Raw genomic sequence first — 24,745 nt, 5'->3', positions numbered from 1 at the left:
TCGTGTAAACAAATAATTACAGGTCACTTGACCATCCTTCGTCATTATTTTATTCTATTACAAGTTATTAATCTCATTTTTGGTCCGTATTGACGATAGTGATTACATACAATTTACAAAATATACATTTAATGTTAACCTAGTCAATACTTACAATACCACATATTGTGGTTAAATAATTATAAAAAATAGAAAGGTTGTGAACATGTTTCGCCCTTCTCAATGGGCATCATCAGCACAATGGATAACCTTAAAACAAGTCAGACTAACGCTAATAACAGAACAAGGTAGACACTCCACGGCATTCGATTCTAACCATTGAGATTTACACAACAATCTGGAAGACTACTGTTATAGCGTTAACCATTCCAATTTGTACATCGGATAAATTTTCAACGTATATTCTATTTCAACGTATTTTCACCTGAAAGTGTTTTAACCAATTTAACTCAAGAAATAACACCAATTGTTCATTCTTGACCTAATTTCTACAATAGGAACATATGTTTTATACATATCTTATTCTTCAAATCCACTTGGTGGTGAACACGACAATAACATTGACTTTCACCAAAAATTGAAAGAAGAGGATCCATTTCAATTCCAGACGAATGCCGATATGTATTTTTTAGACAATATTGTAAAATTGTACTACAATAGTTTTAACTTGTTTGTAACATTCGCGTCAAACGTTCTAATCATGGTATCAAAAATAACTTTTAACATCACAACATCTCATTCCAATTTTATATGACCAATAATTGTAAACTTTCTTAATTGTAATTATGTGTTTTAAGGTTATCCATTGTGCTGATGATGCCCATTAAGAAGGGCGAAACATGTTCACAACCTTTATATTTTTTATAATTATTTAACCAAAATATGTGGTATTGTAAGTATTGACTAGGTTAACATTAAATGTATATTTTGTAAATTGTATGTAATAATTTTATTCAACATTATTTTTTGATTAAATATGATTTTGACCGTCATTTTTGTCATTGTCTAATTGCAACTGCTGGTCGGTCAACAATTTTATAGCAATCTTACCTCTTGTTTATAACAGACCGTTGCTTTGTTCATTTTAATTATAATAGTAGCCTACTAATGTCAATATTGCAGATACTTTCACCAATTGTAAACTCCTCACTCATTGCAATATCTTTAAAACCAACATTGTACAAGTATTTTTACCATATGTTAATTTTAGTTCAAGTCTCTCCAAGACTTTTTAAAAAATTAGGTTTATTTTATTTATATGTAAATCAGGTGTCTGATTTTATTTCAAGTTTAACGCAATGGCTGATGATGCCTATATACAAGGCAAAACATGTACCATTTTAGTTAACATGTCAATGTAAATCAACAAAGACAAGACTTATTGTATTATTGTATTGATTAGGTGGTCAAATTAATAAATTAACTTATTGTTATTATTGCAACCTACGCAGTATGCGATGAGTGGAAGGCTGCAGATGAGGATGATGTCCCTTATGCAGTTAGGCTTCATCAAATAAAAGGAGAATAAGAATACAAAACTCTGATGCCAAAAAACTCTAAAGATCCTACTTGTGAATACTTAGTTATTACTTACAACTTACAGCAGGCTTTACCTAAAATACCTACAGGAAAAGTGTTATTTCTCAGGCATCTCTGGATGTATAACCTAGTTGTTCATGTCTGCAATGATGAATCTCGTATCGTGTTTATGTGAACAGAAACTTTGCTTATCGAGGATCCTGTGAAATGGGTTCATGCCTACAAAATAGTTTGGCTGACAACCAGTTAACACAAAAATGTGGTTCTTCTCAGATTCTTGTAGTGATCAAAATAATAATAATATGATTGTCTTTATTCTCTATTTCTTTTTGGTACATCCCAGGAAGTTGGATCAACTAAAACATTTGTTTCTGGTGCCTGGCCACACATTTTTGCCAAATGATAGCGATTTTGGAGTGATAGAGAAAAAGGCTGGACGTTGATTATGTTTACACTCACGAACAATGGAGAAACATTGTTAAAAGGGCCTGGGTAAAAACACACACAGAAAAAAAAACAAAAAACACATTTATAGTAGTGGACATTGAATGTGCAGACTTCAGGTATTTAAAAACACTCTTAAACATTGTAGTGAAGGACAAACTAAGTGTTTAGGGTAGAAAAGTACTGAGTAGGGAAATAATAACAATAAGGGCAGTTTTCCCCAAATGAGTTTAAACTAGGTTTATTTTAATCTGGTTTAAGTCTGAGTTTAAACTAACATTCATTTTCCCCATATTGGTTTAAACTTTGTATCTAGTTTAAACCTGGCTCAGAGTTAAACCTTCTATATTGTTGGTTTAAACTGCTGTTTATATTCAACCTTCTTGATATTTTATTAACGTATCTGTGATTTTCCTAACAGAAGGGTTAGTTTTGACTACCAGTACTGCAGCACTTTAATGAAAAACGTACTAAAATTATAACCTAGTATTAGTATTAGAAAAATGGGAGAATTTATTGAAATCTTTGGTTAAATAGGAAATAATTTTGATGTGCAAGAGAGGTTAAGAAGCCGCGTTCCAACAAAAGTTTACAATCTTGGAAAATCGGATGTAACGGAGTTCTTTGATGGATTTATAATTCATAAGCGAACAGCAAGGATAGTCTAGTATCGAAGAAGGATTAATTTAAAACGTCAACTGCACAAAATAATGCTATTTTGCTAGAAGCAATGATTCTGGTTGCTTTAAGATATGATGCAGCAGGCACTTTTTTCATTAACAACGGGGACCACAGACTTTAAATTGCAGTCTCCTTATAATATTATATACTGTAAAATACTGTTGGTGGCATGAATACTGTAATGTGAAGCATAAAAATATTCCTACATAAGTCGTGTAATACGTCCGCTCTTCAAGCGGTATCTGGTGGCTGTAGTCGCTAAACCGTGAAGTCAGCATCGTCCGAATCCATGACAAGACGGTTCGAATCTAATTTGTCGAAAATATTTTTACCATCAGAATGTTGACCGGCACGGTAGGAGAGGCGGTGGTATACAATTTCTAATCGCTAGATTATATATTTATAGGATCAGAAAAACAAAGTGTTACATGCTTACTAGTAAGCTTGTAATAGAATAGATTATAGTTAATAATGTTTCATCGTATCTATTGCCAGCATACCAGCAATAGAAATATTAATGCTGTAGGGAGAAGAGTATTATGCATACAGTACGACATATCGCGAACTTGGTTATGTTATAAACGAGTATGGAATCAAGTAATACATCTCCAAATAATACATCCTCAGTGGTCTGTCTGCTGGATCCAAGGTTTGTGAGATTGATCCCGGCCGAGGGCGCTGGATTTTGATAGGAGATAGATCCCGAGCATGCTTGGAATTTGTTTACTTGAAATTCACATAAATGTTGATTTTCTGAGGAAAGGAATACCGTAGGCCTATTGCTGAAAGACCAGAATTTTAATATTTCAACGTTCCCGTGTGTTCCGTAAGACAATACAGACATCAAAAGACACGTATTAGGCCCACGGTACTTGTTTATGGTAAAGCATGACAGAGAAAAATAAGAAATAAAAGTGCGTTCCAATAAATTGTAGACAGCAATAGGTAGAATTATATGACACAACACTTCGCACAAATGTAAACAATTTATTTATCAGTAAAGCTAATATCCCGCCGAATTTGTTCTTTATTCACTACGTACGATAGCATTAATTCGCCACAAACAGCTGATATTATTACAAAAATGTCTGTCATTGAATTACTTGGCTCTGATTGGCCAATTCCAATCGACCATGCCTTCGACTATTCCTTCAGTGCAGCCAACGTTAGCGCCAACGACAGCTCGCCCGTTTAAACTAAACGAGTGTCAGAAATTGGTGGAGAAAATGGACGCAACTTTAAACTAGGTACTAAAGTTGAATGGGTTTAATTTATACCAGGTTTAACTCGATTTGGAGAAAATGGCCCTATAAGTAACAAACTACAAGCCAGGTTTCCTGTTCCTTAAGTTCTCGGTACTCACAAGCACTGGAAAACCTGACTACCCTCTACCGATCAGGAAGGGATATTAATCACTTAAAACACAGAGATTTGCTGTATCTTCTGCCACACCCGCAGTGCATCACACTGTATATTTAAGCCTCGAACTAACTACTAAGAAAGTGAATGAAGATCTTGACACTATCAAGAAGAGAAAAAATCTTCATTTAAAGTATTATTTTTAAACTAATATAGTTTTATTAACAATTAAACTTAAAATGTTATTCTGCTCTTAATTTTCTCAGTTACAGTGATATGTAATTAAAGACTGATATTTAAATTTTCAGTTTGTTGTGTGTTTTGTATAATCTAATAAAACCTTATGTATCTTACAACTTTGTTTTTGTGGGTAAGCTCCTTCTCGTACTCAGGCACTCAATTCATCCTACGTTGGACAGACAGGCCAAACTTTTTTACAAGAAATGCAGAATACTGTAATGCTATAAACTACAACTGATTCTCAGCTGTTATTTATTTGTCGTATGATGAATCTATGTACACACATGCATATAGTTTCAGGATAAAGGTGCGTAGTCACAAGTCCGTACAATACTACAACAAACGCCATGAAAATGCTAACCACAAATATACTGCAATAGAATAGGATCTAGCAATGTTACGTCTAGAGCAAACGGGCCTACTACTTAATATTCTAGAAAATATTCACATAAACATTGATCAATACAAGAACTCAGTTTGTAATTTAAATGAAATTAGCAAAAAAAGACATATACTGTTAGAAACCTTTATTCCGATTATTTGTAAACTACACCAAAATAAGCTCCGCCCTGAACATAAAGACCAGCACCTCCTTCCGCACACAGCTCCCTGTCAACCCCTAATTCCCCACCAGCTTCCCCAACACCTCTCCTCATGACATCACTCCCCACTGCTGTTATTAACAATAGCTTACCTGTCAAAACACTACTAATGGTGGAAAGACTTTTGAACAAGCAGGTCTGGATGGATAAGTGGAACATATAAGTTTGTTACTAACTTTCACTCATACATAGGTATTATTACAATACGTACATACGTTTTCAATATATACTTAAAATTGGATAATTTTGATTGTAGATAACATAGAATACCTGATTGACGGCACTTCAGCTGATATCAGCAGCACACAGCTATATGTAAAATAACACTTATCTTCCTAATGTCATTGATAACAATAACCTCATGTTATGATGAAAGTCAACTCTCATATGGCGTAATTTAATCTTACATACCAGGTTTTAATATATAGATCAATCAGTCAATCAATCAATCAATCACTTGCTACTGATCTGCATTTAGGGCAGTTGCCCAGGTGGCAGATTCCCTATCTGTTGTTTTCCTAGCCTTAAATGATTGCAAAGAAATTGGAAATTTATTGAACATCTCTCTTGCTAAGTTATTCCAATCCTATAAACAAATATTTGCCCCAATTTGTCTTCTTGAATTCCAATTTTATCTTCATATTGTGATCTTTCCTACTTCTAAAGACACCATCCAAACTTACGCGTCTACTGTTATCCTCCCACGCCATCTCTCCACTGACAGCTCGGAACATACCACTTATATTAAATAACACTTGTATGTTTTAATATTCATCCACCTATTCAATACAATACAATTTTTAAAAAATTATTAAAATTGTTGACATGAAATTAGTATATTAGATGGTACATGTTTCGCCCATCAATAGTGGACACCGTCAGCCATATTTTCCACCTTAGAATAGATCAGGTACCTGATTGGAAATAATCTATGAATGCTGTTAAAAACTATGTCGTATAAAATATATAGGAGATTGTTAAACAACTATTACAATATAAAATGTAGTATGCTGTTATTTGACAATATTAGTGATAATATTGGAGTCTAAAACATGGCAGTTGTTTAAGGATTATGACATAATAAAAGATATTACAATGCAGATAAAAATCAGAAAATACATTCCATTTAGTTGTCAAATGGCGTATTGTTAAAAAAAAAATTTTTTATGGAAAGTTAAACAATGGTAATGGTCGTTGTTTCTTGCAGTTAATAAATGTTGATTTTCATTTATTTGCTTATAGATTTTGAAGAGTTGTTTTTATGGCCTGGTTCCTTTTGAGATGATATTAGTTGGAAATGTTGGTGCTGTAGGCTATATTGAAATCTTTGTAGGCGTCATTAGACCATCTTCTATGATGTGGTAAGAGTTTGTGATGTTGCTGTTGAGCGTGTTGAGCCAAGCGTGTTAGTTGGAAGGGAACGTTGTTGTCATTCAGTTATTAGCCAAAGGTATGATGAGTTCCCTTCAACCGCTGAGATGTTAGTTTACGTTGAGAGTTTTAGAGTAACTGTCAGTCGCCGAGCTCTTACTACACATGTTGTATTTAAAAACAAAAATACAAACTTTGCAACATTTTTGTAACGTTACTCTTTTGTCGGAAATCGCCCAGAACAAATCGAGCTGCTTTTCTTTGGATTTTTTCCAGTTCCTGAATCAAGTAATCCTGGTAAGGGTCCCATACACTGGAACCATACTCTAGTTGGGGTCTCACCAGAGACAAATATGCTCTCTCCTTTACATCCTTACTACAACCCCTAAATACTCTCATAACCATGTGCAGAGATCTGTACCCTTTATTTACAATCATATTTATGTGATTACCCCAATGAAGATCTTTCCTTATATTAATACCTAGGTATTTACAATGATCCCCAAAGGGAACTTTCACCCCATCAATGCAGTAATTAAAACTGAGAGGACTTTTCCTATTTGTGAAACTCTCAACCTGACTTTTATCCCCGTTTATCATACCATTGCCTACTGTCCATCTCACAACATTTATCAAGGTCATTTTGCAGTTGCTCACAATCTTGTAACTTACTTATTACTCTGTACAGAATAACATCATCTGCGAAAAGCCTTTTCTCTGATTCCACTTCTTTACACATTGATATATATAAGAAAACATAAAGGTCCAATAATACTGCCTTGAGGAATTCCCCTCTTAATTTTTACAGGGACAGATGAAAGCTTCACCTACTCTAATTCTCTGAGTTTTATTTTCTAGAAACAGAGCCATCCATTCAGTCAAAAGAGAAGAGATTACATCTCAGGACAGTGGATTTAATGGTGTGTCAGTAATATGTCACGAGGACACTGCTGCAAGATTTTAATATGCCACGTGTTTCATTGTAACTTATGTCTTAAAACTTAATTTCCACTAAAGATGACTCTAAAATGGATCAAAACATGTATGGTTAATATAGATATATCATATTTATAGATGTAATATATGACATTGTTTGGAATAGGAAGATTTTGAACATTTAAATTGATGTAATTGAAAAACTGCCAATACAGAATGAAATTTATTCTGTGCAAAGGTTCAAGGTAAATGCCGCTGACACATCATTTTAAGTAAATCTGTTCTCTTGCAAGATGACAAAAAGAATGTAGGAAATGCTTATAAAATGGAAAACAACATTCTAATGCTTGTGATAGTAGAGCATACTTGTTGGATTATGATGTGGAATTGGTGGGCATAACAGTGCATGAAATAACTACAATGTAGCTACTCCTTTGTTCACATTGCCTGCTTCCTACAGCAAGTCAACGGCTTGTTCCCTATCCACTCCTTTGTTAACATGGCTTGCCTGCTTCCTTCAGCAAGTCAGTGCTTGTTCTACATCAGACATTAGAGATTTACCTCTTTGCCTCTAGTCCTAAGCCAACTTAAAGCCATCATATTGTGACAAGAAGATCATAATCTTAATTTTTATTATATATATATTATTGTTTTAATTATTCCAACAACATTGTCTTTGTCTGATATACATATGTTTACTTTTCACATAATTTAATTTTTAATTGGCTGAAGATGGGCACTAAGTGGCTGAAACTAGTCCCAAGGCTTATGTAATATTTACTTGATATATTGTATTGAAAAGGTTGTCAGTTTATTATTATAATTGCTCTTCAATACAGAATTTAAAAAAATGAAATTTATAGCTTATATCTGGTACATGTGGTCGAATATCTAATTTTTTATTATGGCTGACATGTATGTATTGATTTTAGATTCCTCCAGATGTTCACGTAAGGTGTTACACAATTTGACAGTTCCATTTACAAAATCTAGGAATATGCCTCTGCTTAATGAATCTTGTTTCGATATTCCTACGTTGTGCTATTTCATGTCTGCCACAGAATTTTAAAGCAATTCTGTGTGTACCTTATCTCTGTTTTTGTGTACTAATTCATTGTGCTGTGTTATTGATAGCCTATGTCCTTCATCAATCTGTTTTCAAATATTAACCTTTCCGTATAACCTCTGTTGTAATGTGTTGCCAATATGAGAACTAATTTCCTTTGACTTCATTCTTTCTGACAAATGTTTAAGATCAGCGACACCATGAACTGTCCGTGAGACATCACCATCAAATGATACGCGGTTGAAACAAAAGGAGTTTTCTTGATTTCATGAGCTGTCAATCACAGTTTTCTCTTGTAGCAGTTTGGATTGAAAGAGCGTGATTGCGTTTTGTGCTTCTGTGGTAGACACATTTGTATATTCAGGTCCTAGCGGTGTAATAACAAATTTCCTTTGTCGCTCAATGTCTAAAATGGTGTTTCCAACAAAAGATTAACTTTATTCATACTCAAAAAGTATGTAACTTCTTGAGCCATTAATTAACAATGAAATTAATTCTTGAAACACAACTTGCCCCCACACAAGCAAACGTGACTCATCAGGGCTAGTCACATGTCCCCTCCACCTCCTACCCACAAACAGTGACCACACTGATGGTCATGCCCGCCTAGGCAGGGCTCTATTGCAGGGGCTGGCACATGGCAATGGGCTTCCTTCCTCTCCACCCGAACCATGTCCCTGTATACAGAGCAACTACGATGAGAGGCATTCATGTCGCAATGGGTCCCATCAGCTGGTGTGGTGATGCCACTTGTTTGAATGAAACCTGACCTCGGTTACTAGCCTGCATGTAGATGGTATTAATAGGTTTGTTGTGGTAACTATGCTTCTTTGCTGATCAAAGAGCACTTGTAATTATCACGGAGAAATCGGGATCATTTTCAAAACATGGCTTAAATATACCCTGCTATCATAAACATTAAGTCTCAATTCTGTACTTATTATGGACAATGCCCCCTACCACTCTGTGCAGCTATACAAAGCACCGACCGAGCAAGTTGGCCGTGCGGATAGGAGCGCGCAGCTGTGAGCTTGCATTCGGGAGATAGTGGGTTCGAACCCCATTGTCAGCAGCCCTGAAGATAGTATTGTGGTTTCCTATTTTCACACCAGGCAAATGCTGGGGGTGTACCTTAAATAAGGCCATGGCCACTTCTTCTCACTCCTAGTCCGTTGTCGTTATAAGGCCTATTTGTGTGAGTGTGATGTAAAGCAACTTTTAAAAGAAAGAGGGAAAAAAACATCGACATTGAAAGACAGATATTATTTATCAGTGGTTGGTCGGAAATAATGTACCAGGGATATCCACAGATAGGACAAAGGCAGAGCTGTTTAAAGTCTAAAACTCCTTAAACCTAGATTTTGCACATACGAACTAGACTCCATCACTATGGCTCGGGTCATAGGGTAATTAGGCTCCCTTGTTACCACTGCCACTTCACTGCAATCGAGCTAATTTGGACATACGTGAGGGTTATGTTGCCAAAAATAATAAATCTTTCAGTCTCAGTGATGTCGAAGCTTAGTGCACCAGACGATTATAAATCTTTCAGAGGATAAGTAGTAAAGTGTTTTTGAGTTACACCTGAGAACATCTACACCAGGCAAGGAAAGCTGATGGAATTGTTGAATGTTGGGCGGAATAACTTATTTCCATAGGTAAGAATGACAGCACTGACACCAGTGATACTTAGTGATATCATGTTAGAAATGGCTGGATGTCTAGATTCGAGTTGGTTTTGGTACACAAACAGTATATAATTTAGTATCAGAAGCTGATGATTTTGCATAATCTTACTATATTCTGTCTTGCATCAGGGGGTGGTTTATAGCTCAGAATAAATTTAGTATCAGAAGCTGATAATTTTGCATAATCTTACTATATTCTGTCTTGCGTCAGGGGGTGGTTAATAGCTCAGAATAAGCTGCCAGTATGCGAGAGTAGATCATATTGCTCCACTAATGTTATGTATGGTCATGTTGAATTCTGTGTCTACCATTCATGTGTGAGGGAGTATTAATCCACATTGGTACACATTACTTCGCTGCTGAATAAACCAAGCAGAGTGCTGACACTGCAGTATATCTGCTGATGATCCTTAGCCTGTGCTGCTCAGTTTATGCAGAAGGTTTTTCCTGCTTCTCAGCTTGGCTGCTTCTTTGTTAGGTGTTTATTGCAGGTAAGTACCCTGTCCATCCTCTCCATTGTAAGCCTCTAGGTATTTTGGAGTTATGTGAGAGAAGTCATACGAGCCAATGACGGGAATACTTCAGATCTTGTCATTCGCTTTGTGTGAGAGTGGCTTATTCAAGGGCCTCTAAATTTCAAGATTCCAGTGTTCTTCCTGTTTACAATATTTTTGTTTTATTTTTAAATTAATTTTCAGAATTCTCATTTTAATAAATGTTTTAACTTTACTTTTTCATTTTTTGTTTCCACTTAATTTTTTCAGAGAGGATGGTTACCTAGATGCACTTTCTCTTAAAACAATCACCATCACCACCTCCCTCAATGTGAACATTTCTATCTGAAAAATCTGTTGGAGAGGTGGAAACACGCAACTTCTGTTTTAGTTAGGTTGAGTTGACATCTCCATTTGTGCAAATATTTTCCCAAAACATGTAGATCAGAAGTCAGGAGGATGTCTTCAGCTGCTTCAGATGTTCTGTGCTGAGTGGCTTTGTCCCACTCATCCACATATTCAAACCTTGTGGATTTTGTTTGAGGCCTATCAGGTATGTAGAGTTTGAAAATAAGAGGAGTGAGGACCAAACTTCACGGAAGGCCATTGTACACAGATTTTGGAAAACTAGCGTCTTTTCATATGGTTAGAGCGAGTTTTTCATCGAGTATGTTGTCATTCTTTTTTTTTTTTCTGTATGGAATAGAGCAGTCCATGTCTCCAGACTGTATCACAGGCTGCTTTTAGATCTATGAAGACTGTGAATATCTCTTTTGCTTCATTTGATGCTCTGCTTCTGTGAGGGTTGTTAATAATAGGATTTGGTCAGCACAGCTTCATGCAGGTTGAAAGCCAGCCTGTTCCACTTGGAAAATCGTGAAAACTGTTGGGTGATTCAATTGTACAGAAACCTTTCAAGGAGTTCTTAAATCATGCTCAACAGTGTTGTTGGATAATAGTTCTTTCGGAGGTCGTGTGATTTTCCTGATTTGAGTACTTCAATGATTTTTGGTTGTTTCATCTTCTGTGGTATTATACCTGATTCCGTTACGTCCAGAAGTAGCCATGGCCTTAATTAAGGTACACTCCCAGCATTTGCCTGGTGTGAAAGTGGGAAACCACAGAATGCTATCTTCAGGGCTGCTGACAGTGGGGTTCGAACCCACTATCTCCGGAATGCAAGCTCACAACTGCGTGCTCCTATCCGCACGGCCAGCTTGCTCGGTTGGTGCTTTGTTTAGCTGCACAGAGTGGTAGGGGACATTGTCCATAATAACGACAGAATTGAGACTTAATGTTTTAGTAGCAGAGTATTTTTAAGCCATGTTTTGAAAGTGATCCCGATTTCTCCGTGATAATTACAAGTGCTCTTTGATGTTAAGGGTAAAGGGACATTCAAGTCAGCAGCTTGGAGATAGGGGTGTCTCTGTTTAATAAACACACTGCCTTCAAGAACTATGTGACTAGCATTACGAGACTTCTCACACAAAGTTTTTTATACCATCTTTCTTGCCTGTATATGACCTTATAGGTACCGCTCCATAGTGTAATTTAGCTAAATGAACTCATGAAATATAGTGAAATCTGATTTATTATGCATCCAGGAACAACTTGCCCAGCAATTTCTTTTATATTTTATTCAGTGCAGGAGGAATTCAGGATGTATGCCATCACTTCTGGGCCCTTGCCACTTTTGACGTCCTTGAGGGATCAGATAATTTGCAGTGGGAGAAGAGTCTTGAATACTCACATTTTGGTTTCTTGAAATTACGACACACAGTCAGAACTGCTCAATCTTCATTGAAATTGGGACAAGCACACCAGTAGCATCACTCTTTCCTTGACTGAGGTGTAATTTCAATTACGACAACGGGCTAGAAGCGAGAAATAAAAGGGAAGTTGAATAATACTGTCTTTATTATAAAATATGACATATTAGTAGGCCTATTGTAAATAAATCGCCTGGTTGAATGGTAATAATGCTATTTTTTTACGTCCCACTAACTACTTTTACAGTTTTCGGAGTCTCTAAGATTGGAATAATAACAATAAGTTAATTTATTAATTTGACCACCTAATCAATACAATAAGTCTTGTCTTTGTTGATTTACATGTGACGTGTTCGCTAAAATGGTACATATTTCGCCTTGTATGTAAGCATCATCATCCATTGCCTTAACCTTGAAATAAAATCAGGCACCTGATTTACATATAAATAAAATAAAACTAATTTTTAAAAATCCTTGGAGAGACTTGAACTAAAATTAACATATAGTAAAATACTTGTACAATGTTGGTTTTAAAGATATTGCAATGAGTGAGGAGTTTACAATTGGTGAAAGTATTTGCAATATTGACATTAGATGTCGGAATGTTGTTCTACAGGAGTTCTTTTACATGCCAATAAAACTAGTAACATGGGGTTGACATATTTGAGCACCAGACTAAGCCAGGATTGAATGTGCCAACTTGGGCTCAGAAAGCAAACACCTTAACAGTCTGAGCTACTCATCCCCGGCCGGGCAGCACCAGCATATCCATGAGTATCTTCCAGGGCTATATGGCTTTGCAAAAAGCAATGAAAGCACACCTGATAGAAGAGAAGAAAGAATACCGTTGTTAGTGAATTTTTAGGAGGTTCGATAGAAGACCACAGTAAATTTGCATCCAAGTGTTATGGTTTCCGACGTCTAATGTGTTCAGTGAAAGGGGCTTCTTTGCTTACACAGAGATACTTTCCGACTGTAACATTTTGTTTATTTGGTTGTTCTAAGATTCAATAACAATTTAATACATTACAAGAGTTCACTTTAGAAACATCGATCAATATGACAATTTATTTCACAAAATATCTGCTGTAATAGTGTCAGTTTCAACACTGAAATCAGCAGTTTTATTTCACCAAAAGATAAGGCCCTTAGCTATCATCTACCCAGGTAACAGGGGTTTTATCATTTTCACTATTAATACTGTACTTCCATCAATTGTGGTGACTTTCAATCTACAGAGTGCACATCAGAATGTGGTGATAGTTATAACTGAAGGTCAAGAAGTAGCTGGGGGGTTTGTATCCATTGGTTATATTTCACTTATTTTGAAATATATATAAATTGGTGAACTAACTATATAGTAATTTAATGTGGTTTAGAGATCAGAGACAGCAGAGAATTTTCAGGTGTCGACTGAACATGCATTGCAACTCTGTAAGCCTTATGATACATTGCTCTCAATTGATAATACCCTGGAATTATTCCTCTGTTTAATTTGGTCCTCATTTTTAGTGTGGGTTTTCTGGACAATGACAGCCAAATTACTGTAGAAGGAATAAGTAAGATTCATTGTTTGCTAAAATCTTTTGTAGGATTTGGCATTTTGGTGTGCTTATTCCTTCTTTAGTTATTTGCCATGTTATAACAGGGTCATGATTCTTTGCTGGAGAGTTCTGAGAACTGTTCCTATCCAAGTCTGGTGACATACAGTATGAAGTGAAACTTTTAGCCAGGAAATCTGTGACAGACTGGCTTAACTTCTAGGTTTTGGATGATTCTCCCGAAGCGACTGTTCTTTTGCACCACCGAGGGGACAGTTTTAGCTTAACGAATATTACAGATGCTAACAGTCATTATCGCCTAGTAATGATGAAATAAAAGTGGATAAACAAGACCACAATCATGATTCCATTGTGGGTTGTAAGGGGACAAGAGTTGACCAGAGAAAGCAACATTAAAATAGCTTGCATTGTATTTGAAAACAAAATTATATATCAAAGATCAAACAAGCATCTAAGTCAGCCATTTGCTCTGGTTAGACAGAAATCTCTCGATCCTTTGCTCTTCGTCCCTTCTTCCTATTGATTATTCAGCCTCACTTAAACTATTGCTCTCCGATTTGGACAACAGTCTCCTCCTCAAATATTAATTGGCTAGACAAAGCAAATATCCTTCTTTTCTGGTATTGTAATGAACAGAAAGTTTAAGTTTAGAAATCTCTCTACACTGCAGGTATTGGCAACAAATTTATGTGGCCAAAGCAGTGGAATAGGAAAGATGGAAGGAGTGAATCAATTCAGGAAGAACAGGAGGAATAAACCAGTATTCCGCTACAAAATTTTATTCACAAACCTCAAGGAAGTCCATTAACATTATGAATAATAGTTTCATGATAGAATAAAAAGGCTATGTTTATAACAGGGAATGTAAGAATCATTGAAATTCTGGTAACATCATGAATGGATAGGAAGAAGATAAGAATAATATATAAGTAATAATAATAATAACGTAAATGTTTCCACCTTTTCAATACAATATATTCACAAAATTACAAAATTATACGGTACTATTTTCGACCCATCTAGGGGTCATCATCAGCCGTATTGGAGCAAAGATCATTTGTGGCGAAATCCTAAGACAATATTATTTTAAAGAATAACAAGTGAAATGAGATGTTATGGTAATAGTTAATAATACAAAAACATGAAATTCATAACCATCAAAGAAGATAGGAAACCAGATAGAAATTGAAGTTTTTTAGAGTTCGGTATACAGGGTGTATCTTATTTATACCGACAAAATGATCAGGGATACTCTTCATTTTATGTAAACAATGCTGTTGCAATCTGATTTGTGGAGAAATTTTTCTTTTCGTGTGAATGAGGCTACTTGGTTACTTCCAAGTGCATGATTCAAATGATCAAACTTGCCGTATTTGCTCTGCCGGAACTCAAATCGCTCCCCGCTGCTGTGCTTACAAGATAGAGACAGAGGTAATCGTCAGTGCGATTGCACAAGTTTGTCGTTTGTTTAGCGGTCACTTTCCAGCCACAGTAGGCATTAGAATAATTTTTTTGTCCATATTAGCTACTAGGTTTGTGGTTTAAATCTGTGACAATGGCCCCGCTTCGGCACACCAATAAAAAAAATAGCCGATATGCACCTAGCCTATGGCACAGCAAATGGCAACGGGAGAGAAGCCACACTTATTTATGGCATTCGACACCCTAATTGCCACCAACCTCATCATTGAACCTTTGTTTCCATTGGCAGGTGAATGCATGACGAAAGGCAGAAGAAACCCTTCATGCGACAGTGTGCACATTTCAACATCACTTTAATGTCTATATTTGGGCTGGCATTGCTGGCGACTATTTACTTGGGCTATACGGTATGTTCTTCCTTCTTACCTGAACAGCGAGGAATGCTACAGTTTCCTGGTAGAATCACTTCCTGGGTTATTGGAAGATGTTCCTCTGGATATTCGGCAGCGAATGTGGCTGTTACACTCTCCATGTCATGCAGCACTTAGCTGTTCGAATGGCCTCTGCACTCAGCCGATTTAACTCCTATAGATTTTTCTTGTTAAGTAAAGATCGAAGTAGGAGGGGAAAGTTTGAAGATTTACGGTGATAAAACCATTGGGTGTATTGTTTGTTTTGTTCAGTATTTCATTTCTTTTACGTACAATGTTGCGAGTAAAAGAATATATGATCGTGTGGCAGCAACGTTGCATCTTTCCTCATGTTAAATAATAAAGAACATTACTTAAACAATGCTTGGGTGCATTCCGTGATAATTACTTTGTTTTAATTACTGTGTGTTCTTGTAGTGTGCATTTACAGCTGCTTAATAAATAAACTGTGGATGTTGCTTGCAAAAGACAAGGGCTATACTCTGCTTGAGTTTTCCGGGGATTTTTCGATGATACAGACCACTGTCTGATCTGTAGTGAACTAAGTATCTCTAGGCCTAAGGTAGAGAAAGTGAAGTCTGTCTGCAAATGAATAAGGGTAGAAAATCTCCAGGACGAGGAAATTAGACGGAAGTACATGGATATGATTAGTGAGAAGTTTCGAACAGTAGACACTAAGCAGGTTCAGGATATAGAAAGCGAATGGGTGGCATACAGGGATGCTGTAGTAGAAACAGCCAGGGAATGCCTTGGAACAACTGTGTGTAAAGATGGGAAAAGACGAACATCTTGGTGGAATGATGAAGTGAGAGCAGCTTGTAAACATAAAAAGAAGGCTTATAAGAAATGGCTCCAAACAAGGGCCGAGGCAGATAGGGAGTTGTATGTAGATGAAAGAAACAGAGCGAAACAAATAATTGTTGAATCCAAAAAGAAGTCATGGGAAGATTTTGGTAACAACCTGGAAAGGCTAGGTCAAGCAGCAGGGAAACCTTTCTGGACAGTAATAAAGAATCTTAGGAAGGGAGGGAAAAAGGAAATGAACAGTGTTTTGAGTAATTCAGGTGAACTCATAATAGATCCCAGGGAATCACTGGAGAGGTGGAGGGAATATTTTGAACATCTTCTCAATGTAAAAGGAAATCATCCTGGTAGTGTTGTGAACAGCGAAGCTCAAGGGGAGGAGGAAAATGATGTTGGTGAAATTATGCTTGAGGAAGTGGAAAGGATGGTAAATAAACTCCATTGTCATAAGGCAGCAGGAATAGATGAAATTAGACCTGAAATGGTGAAGTATAGTGGGAAGGCAGGGATGAAATGGCTTCATAGAGTAGTAAAATTAGCGTGGAGTGTTGGTAAGGTACCTTCAGATTGGGCAAAAGCAGTAATTGCACCTATCTATAAGCAAGGGAACAGGAAGGATTGCAACAACTATCGAGGTATCTCATTGATTAGTATACCAGGCAAAGTATTCACTGGCATCTTGGAAGGGAGGGTGCGATCAGTCGTTGAAAGGAAGTTGGATGAAAACCAGTGTGGTTTCAGATCACAGAGAGGCTGTCAGGATCAGCTTTCAGTATGCGCCAGGTAATTGAAAAATGCTACGAGAGGAATAGGCAGTTGTGTTTATGTTTCGTAGATGTAGAGAAAGCATATGACAGGGTACCGAGGGAAAAGATGTTCGCCATACTGGGGGACTATGGAATTAAAGGCAGATTATTAAAAGCAATCAAAGGCATTTATGTTGACAATTGGGCTTCAGTAAGAATTGATGGCAGAATGCTTGGTTCAGGGTACTTACAGGGGTTAGACAAGGCTGTAATCTTTCACCTTTGCTGTTTGTAGTTTACTTGGATCATCTGCTGAAAGGTATAAAATGGCAGGGAGCGATTCAATTAGGTGGAAATGTTGTAAGCAGTCTGGCCTATGCTGACGACTTGGTCTTAATGGCAGATTGTGCCGAAAGCCTACAGTCTAATATCGTGGAACTTGAAAATAGGTGCAATGAGTATGGTATGAAAATTAGCCTCTCGAAGACTAAATTGATGTCAGTAGGTAAGAAATTCAACAGAATTTAATGTCAGATTGGTGATACAAAGCTAGAACAGGTCGATAATTTCAAGTATTTAGGTTGTGTGTTCTCCCAGGATGGTAATATAGTAAGTGAGATTGAATCAAGGTGACGTAAAGCTAATGCAGTGAGCTCGCAGCTGCGATCGACTGTATTCTGTAAGAAGGAAGTCAGCTCCCAGACGAAACTATCTTTACATCGGTCTGTTTTCAGACCAACTTTGCTTTACGGGAGCGAAAGCTGGGTGGACTCAGGATATCTTATTCATAAGTTAGAAGTAACAGACATGAAAGTAGCAAGAATGATTGCTGGTACAAACAGGTGGGAACAATGGCAGGAGGGTACTCGGAATGATGAGATAAAGGCTAATTTAGGAATGAACTCGATGGATGAAGCTGTACGCATGAACCGGCTTCGGTGGTGGGGTTATGTAAGGCAAATGGAGGAGGATAGGTTACTTAGGAGGATAATGGACTCTGCTATGCAGAGTAAGAGAAGTAGAGGGAGACCAAGACGACGATGGTTAGGCTCGGTTTCTAACGATTTAAAGATAAGAGGTATAGAACTAAATGAGGCCACAACACTAGTTGCAAATCGACGATTGTGGAGACGTTCAGTAAATTCACAGAGGCTTGCAGACTGAACGCTGAAAGGCATAACAGTCTGTAATGATAATGAATGTATGTATGTATGTATGTATGTATGTATGTATGTATGTATGTATGTATGTATGTTAAATGTGTATCGCTTAAAATTCCCTTGAAAGGAAACGGTTATAAAAGGTCTACCTTAGTCAATACAAACAGTCTAATTAACCTTTGAAAAGTAGTATATTGTGAGTAGTACCATAACGTTTGGAACACAGTGAGTGCACACTACTCTTGATTGGTACCGCAACTGGAGAAATACCATGGTTCTACTTTACTAGCGATAATTACCATTATGAGGGGCCGATTACCTGGATTTTCGACCCCTTTGGCAAACAAGAATCATAGATTCAGAATTGTGTTTTGTAAGCAATCCTTTGGTCAGTAATGGTAATTTTTGATATAGTTTCTGGGAACATGAGGCATTGCGAGATGGATCCACTGATTGTTTTAAGTCATACTCATTGTTATCTTTTTGAATTCTACCCAGTGCATTTATTTTGGAATTATTTTTAACTTTCAGTATTGTAAGTTGGCTCTGCTGATTATTTTAAATTTATATTTATCCTTTCATTCTTCGTCATCACATTTTAAATTCTAGTCATTGGATGAATTTTGGTCTTTTAAATTGTCATTGCATTTTGTCTCATTTCGTACCATTAGGGGCTGATGACCTAGATGTTAGGCCTCTTTAAACAAGCATCATCAAAATCTAGTATTAAAAAAGGTACATGTTTCGGCCTTCATTTGGCCTTCTTCAGCCACGAGAATAAATTACAGTGACAGAAACTAGTGAAAATGGCAAATAATATTAAGAAACGTTTATTTATATAAAAAATGTAGTCCTGATAAATTTATCTTGATTGTGAAAAAGTTCCATTGAGGATGGAAAATTGGTCACATAGAAAGAACACAAAGGCACTCATTACTATAAAGAAAATTCACTTGATATGATGTCTTGATGGAAGATATGTAGTTGTTCTGCATTGATTATTGTATTCAATCAGAGAATAGTTTGTTGGTAATAATAAAGTAAACTAACACTGCACAAATAGACAAAATACTCAAGATAGAGAGAAGAATCATTAGAACGTGCATCAACGAAGAAAAACCCACGGTATCCCCTGCCTGTCGTAAGAGGCGACTAAAAAGGACGACCAAGGGATGATTATATTAGAACCATGAAACTCCTTGTGATTAGTACCATCAAGCGGGGAACACCATGGGTCGCTTTTCCTTGCGCGTAGTACCACTATGTTAGGTACCAAATAGGTTTGTGATTAGTAGCAAATGAGAGCGCGGCGGCTTTTACAGTACCTGTGATTAGTAGCACTATATGAGCGATACCATGGGATGACGGAACCCATTGCTCTGGCTTGCCTATGATTAGTACCCACTATATGAGGAACACCACGGGATAGTACGAGTCCCTGTGGTTAGTACACTTAGGTGATGAACACCATAGGTTTGGGTTACCTGTCTAAGGCGCCGCAACGTGCGAAACACAGTAGGTCTGTAATACATGTGCGAATTTCATTACCTGCGAGTAGTACCATAATGTGTGGAATACCGCGAGTCTACGCTACTCTTGATTAGTACCGCAATGTGACAAATACCATGGATCTCATTTTCTAGTGATAACTACCATTGTGAGGGCTCATGACTTGGATTTTGGACTCCTTTCGACTACGAGCATCATTGATTCCGTATCGTGCTATAGAAGCAGTCCCTTGGTCAGTAATACTATTGTTATACACCAGCTTCTGTGCATGTGAGGCACTGTGGGTCAGTTCCACTGATCGTTTTAAATTCATATCCATCCATATATTCATTCTTCGTCCTCATGTTTTGAATTGTGGTCAGTGGAGGATTTTGGGTTTTTAATTTGTCATTTCATTTCGTCTCATTTCGTACCATTAGGGGCCGATGACCTAGATGTTAGGCCCCTTTAAACAACAAGCATAAGCATCATTTTCATCTTGCTGAATATCACTTGTGCTAACTGGGTTAACTGTTAACTGTACATTGATCATATTCTGAAATTCTGTGGCAAAAGTTTAAACTTGTTAAACTATCTTCTGGTCAAGATTTAGAGATGCTTAGGTGATTTAGGGCGTATGGAGATCCTGAGTTGACAAATGAGGAGTTGTGATAAGTCCAACAATTGTCAATATTTCTTGCTGTTCTGGTAATAAGTATATCCTTATCATCACAATGCCTGGATCGAGGCTTTATCTACGTGGTCTTGAAGCAGTTGGGCAGTCAAAACTGAGTATTGGTGATGAAGAGTTCATGTTCTGCACATAGACCGAGAAGGAGTTGTCCATTTGCATTACAGTTGCCAACTCCTTGTTTACCCATCACATTTTTCCATCTCTCCCAACTCTGGCATTGAAATCGCCAAGGAGTGAAAGCTTATCTGCAGATGGTACCTTGGTGATGGTTGTGCTCAGCTGATTGTAGAACTCATCCTTTACATCATCATCAACATCTAAAGTTATAGCATAGGCGGATATGAGCGTCATAAAAGTACCTCCAGAGAGTGGAATGCGGAGAGTCGTCTTTCGCTGATTGCAGTGGGAGTTAGTTGGTGATCGATAATCATGTTAGTCTTCACAGCGAATCCTGCTCCATGGATGCAATGTTCTTGCTCCTCCTTTCCCTTCCAGAGGATGGTATATCCTGAACCGAACTCAATAATTTTGTATTTCTTGAACAGTCTGGTTTCACCCAAAGCAGCATCATCAATATTGAGTCTAGAGAGCTCATTGGTAAGGAGAGTTGTTGTTCTCTCAGGCCTGTCATTAACTGACACATCAAATTCCATGTTCCGATTTTCAGAGTGTGACTCTTCCTGATTCTGATTTCTGACCTCATGATGGGTTACCCACTGGGTGCGGCCGCCCAGCTGGTCATAAGATGCGACTTGCGATGTTTAGCCTACCTTTTCTAGAACCCTCTCCTTGTAGGGTGGGCAGCGGTAATCCTAAACAGGTCTGCCCAAACACAGATGCAGGACCAAATCCTGAGTAGTCACACGGTCTCAGAGAAGACCATCACACATCTGCTGCCAATGTGCAGGTCCGAACTAGGGGCTTCCAGTTTCACCCTTAACCTACACCCAGCATCCACATCCCATCTCAACTGGACTTTGGAAGTAGTGACATTTGGAAGAATCGCGACTGGCGTGGGTTTGTTTAGTTTGGATCTCTGTTTGCCAGGAAGTGACCCACGCACTGTGATCTCGGAGCCGTGTTCTGTTAGTTCATTCAGGTATGAGTTGTGAAAAAAGCTATGTTGGGCAAACTGGTAGAAGTTTCAACACCCGCTACTCAGAACATGCCCATGCTGTCAAGTATAATAGGTTTTCTTCCTTTGGAGAACATATAGCAGATTCTGGACATAAATTTTCTGACATTGAAAGAGACATGGTCATCCTGAAAATAATCCCCAAAGGCAACATTGCTCAATATCGCTGAGGAATTCTATATACATATGGACTAATACTTAATCCAACTCGTAACTTGAATTAACTAACTGAAAAAGCAAATGTCCATTATGACACAGTCATTCCATTGCTCAAAAGCCATTACCTAAGGAATAAGCAATAACAAAAAATACACAATTAGTCCCCTACAAGACACACCCCAACCCACCCAAATCACCGCCCCTATTCCTTTCCTCACTCCTTTCTCTCCCCGCTTGACTACTCGCAACACTAGCCCTCGCCATACAAGAAGCAGTGCACAGCGTGCTTCAAGCAGGGCAACAAGCACCTGGCCTCTAGTACGTAAGTAAACTAACATCACACCCCTTCCACCTCATATTCCACATAACGGATGTTCTCTCAAACGCAACCTTTTCTCTTTTGCATTTAGACTCCACAGCTACCTAAGAGCCCCATAGGATGATTCCACCTATTTCAACTGCCTAATAAACAGCAAGAAAACTTTTATTAATAGAACACAACACCAATTTCCACAAGCCAGTTTTGAAGGGTAAACAATACCAGTTTAATTAATTTTGGCTCCAGGACAGCCCTGCCAGTGCTAAATGGAACATACCTCATTACCATATTTGACAAGTTTGCACTTCACCAGCATTAGCATTACACAGATATGAAGTGTTCCATTAGTAACATACCATGGCCTTTTAAATTCAGTTTAGTCATGAAGATAACCTAGAACTTTAATAAGTGTAATGAACCTTATAAGGGATCTGTGGACACGGCAATCAAATTTTATTGATTTTAACCTCTTATCAGTGTTGTTTACTATTTTTTTTAAAACTACATTCTTAGACTAGGTTATGTTCAATGATTTGCATATGTGATCTTGAGTTCTCAAGCAGCTGAGGATGATCAATATTGTAGATCGAAACTGTTCCTGCAGATGGTGTATTTTTTAATGTAAATACATTGTACTTGTAACAAGAGTATTGATTAGTTGAAATTATCCCCATTACATAGTTGTGAGATTTATCAGTATGGACATGAAAATAAGAAACTATAATGAGAACTTTGCTCTACGTCTTCAAAAGCAAAACTCGTTTTTGTCCACGAGCAAGACTTCTCTAATAATGACCGTTTTGAATTTAAGAATGCTTGTCTATAATAATGGTTGGTACTTTCATTCGTCACTAGATTGCTCATTGTGCGCTAACCTTCCGAACTCCAATTAAGATGTTTCTTGTTCCATCGTTTGCACATGTGAAGTAACCAGCAAGGTCATATGACAAATCAGGGCTAAATGTGGTATAAGAAATAATAAATTCAAATGAAATCTAAAATAAAATAAAGTGCAGCGAAAGATTAAAAGGATAGAAGATTAGAATAGAGCTGAAGACACAAAGAAACGTATGCAGTAGGAGAAAAAATAGGGAAAAGGGGTGGGGGTAGGAGAATGACTTACTACAATGAGGGTGAAGACATGGGAGTGAAAAGAAGTAAGAATAATACAGTAACAAGTGTGTACAGGTTATGAAAGTATGACCTATAGCTAGAGCCATGCGCGGATATACAAAATATTATCCGCACCCGCACTTCCTTCATCCGCATCTGCGTATGGTTATCCACATCCGCGAAAGGTTATCTGCAGATGTTGTAAATATTTAATTATAGTATATTATACCATCCAAGGTACTGAAACTGATAGTTCTGTTAACATAATGCAATAGGCCTGATACCTGGCACCAGAACCCCTACAGTCACAGTTTCATGAGGGATTTCTCTGCGACAACTACCGACGTATTGACTTTTGTTTCTTCCTTCCATTAATTGTGGACAGGAGCCAGTTAGGCTTAGGTCAGATTTACGGCTTTTTGGTCTCAAGGTTATTTGTATATCACCGTTCTCCCATAGCAAAGTCAAGGGTCGCCTAACCACAAGCAAAAATAAGAGTAGGCCTATACCTGAGTGAAAATCAATAAACTTCATTATTCAGAAATTATTAGCAAAATTATCTGCACTGCCGTACATTTTGCATCCGCCAAGACACTAACTTCGCGGATATCCACATCCATGCAGGGCTCTACCTATAGCACATAGTCTAGTGTGAACCATCTAGTGTCGAGAGTACTAATTTGGTCACCATGGAAACAAAATAATAGTTAAAGGACAGGGAAGAGAATTGCCTACATATATCCTTAATGCCTGCCAACCATGTGTTACTTAACTGATAGCCATTGTCCCTGTTGAAATTATTTGGATTTTTATGCATTTTCACAGCTTCCCGTATAATCCTAGGCCTGTAGTATTTATTGTAGGTATGAGCTCGAACGTTTTGGAACACGTCGTCATGACCCATGCTCAGCTACTGCTGGGGACAATATTATCCTTGCTTTAACCTCAACGATGAGCAATTTTAGTGACTGAGCCAAACCTGGTTTTTATATTGTGCTTGCAGAGTACTTTGGTAATTCGAACTGTGGTGTTGTGGATGAAAGGAAGGTAGGCAGTTTCCTCCACGTCTTCGCTGTGTGAATTTCACTTAGTCTTCCTCCTGGGATACGTGGCTCTGTGAATCTGTACATTGTAATCATTACTCTTGAACGTGACTTTGAGTATGTGACTGTGAGCGTGTCTATATTTTGAAGATACGTTATTTTCATTATAGTTCTTAAGATTGTACATTAGTCAACCCTTTAATGGCTCTACCAGTCTTGATTCTTTAATAGGAAATGTGCTTACTTTTCTCTCTTACTGTTCCTGCCAGTATTTGGTTTTGCATCCTCAATCACATAAAGTGAGATGCTAACTAGTTTAATCACCTACTTGTTGGTATACTGAGAAAACATTAGGATTTGCCTAATTAAAGTAGCTGGCCTAAAGTTTAATATTTTGCATTAACATGCCCTTTGGAAAGGGGTTAGTGGAAATTTCTCTATACCGGTACTGGTCTTTATATTATTATTTTATTATTAAAG

The 24,745-nt window shown here is 37.4% G+C and overlaps 1 protein-coding gene across 2 annotated transcripts in view; it reads left to right on the top strand.

Moving 5' to 3' along the window:
- Positions 1–24,745, top strand: part of Iru (E3 ubiquitin-protein ligase Iruka) — a 371,072-nt gene that overhangs the window by 164,928 nt on the left and 181,399 nt on the right. The window lies entirely within an intron of this gene.

The sequence above is a fragment of the Anabrus simplex genome, chromosome 1 (genome assembly GCF_040414725.1).
Source record: "Anabrus simplex isolate iqAnaSimp1 chromosome 1, ASM4041472v1, whole genome shotgun sequence".
Lineage (NCBI taxonomy): Eukaryota > Metazoa > Arthropoda > Insecta > Orthoptera > Tettigoniidae > Anabrus > Anabrus simplex.
The sequence above is the reverse complement of the archived record's forward strand: the minus strand, read 5'-3'. Positions and strand labels throughout refer to the sequence as shown.